Source organism: Sinocyclocheilus rhinocerous, unplaced genomic scaffold, assembly GCF_001515625.1.
Source record: "Sinocyclocheilus rhinocerous isolate Xijiao unplaced genomic scaffold, SAMN03320098_v1.1 scaffold681, whole genome shotgun sequence".
Classification (NCBI taxonomy): domain Eukaryota; kingdom Metazoa; phylum Chordata; class Actinopteri; order Cypriniformes; family Cyprinidae; genus Sinocyclocheilus; species Sinocyclocheilus rhinocerous.
Window position 1 is genome coordinate 710,969 of NW_015641029.1, and position 1,460 is coordinate 712,428.

Consider the following 1,460-nt stretch of genomic DNA (forward strand, 5'->3'; position numbering starts at 1 on the left):
TTATTATTATATATATATATATATATATATATATATATATAAGTTGTCATAATTTGGGGTATTCAGTTTCTGCACTAGACGAACTACAAAAATAAAGCATGTTTTCAAAGAACCTTCGCAAACCTTTGTGCATCACGACTCAAACAACACAAACACAGCTCATGGGTTTATAAAAGTGAATGTATGTATCAACACGTAAAAACGGGTTAGTTTTAATAAATGGTCTAACAGATTAGGAATACTTTAAACTTTAGTTTAGCATAAGCCTACCTGTATAGAAGAAACTCTGCAAGTTCGTCATATCACATTGTCTGGCAGTAAGTTTTAGGGGCTCATTTTTTATTCCATCTCCTATTCTGAAAAGTCTGTCTTGCAGGATTGACTAAAAATGAGCTCCTAAAACTTACTGCCAGACTCTGGAAGATAAATTCTTTAAAAAAGTGGTACAAGAGGATGTGGTGCTGGTCCTTCAAGACGAGAGTCACTCACAACTTATCTGTCCATAAAGCCTATAAAAAAATTTGTCTTAATGTATTTCACAACACCTCAGCATGTTATTCTTATTAAGTGAGGGTACTTTTTTAGGATTTTTTACCCAAGCAAAGTCTCTGAGAACCTGACACCTTGTAATTCTGGAGACTCCAGGAAGGTTGCAATTCTGGAAAATGGTAGCGCTGGAGACTAAATGGTTCTTGATGGTTTTACACCTAATTCTTCACATTAATTCTTAAATCTTTTGCAGTTAACATTTGTCTTTTCTTCTCCACCTGTTTTTTCTGACCCCGCTGTCCCAGTGAGCATTTTGCTGCCCAATGGTCATGTCTTAACTTTGCAATTTCTATATTGCATTAGTTTTCAATATTTCTGGTGAGGATTTAATAATTTTTGACTTTTCAGTCTGAGTTAAACCTCTTTTTTGGCTCATTTTATCTGTAAAAGAAAACATGCCTAATAATTCTGCACAACTGAATTTAAGGAGTTTTCAACTTCCAGCCTTCATGGACAATTATATATCACGTATAAATGATTAAATACAAAATTAATAGTAGTTATTAAGATTGATGTGGTTTGAAATTGGTCAAATGTGCTTGGAAAAAATTATCATCAGAAGATTAACGTGCCTAATAATTATGCACGCGGTGTATATAGTATGGTATACTGTATGGGCTATGAATTTTTATATCATTTATGAATATTTATATTGATTTTCTTTATTTACATTTTATTTGAAAGGTATTTTAAGCGTACATATTTACTTTGTTTGAAATAAATGTGTAAATAAATCAAATATGCTTGTTAAGTATTGTATTGTATTGTATTATATTGTACAACTATTGTTAAGTAGTTGTATCGAATACTTTTTCCAGGACCAGGCCTCAGTATGAAGATAAAAGTTAGGATCATGATTTTTCACAATTTGGACCTGGAAATGGTGATGTCAGACTTAACAACCGAACAAA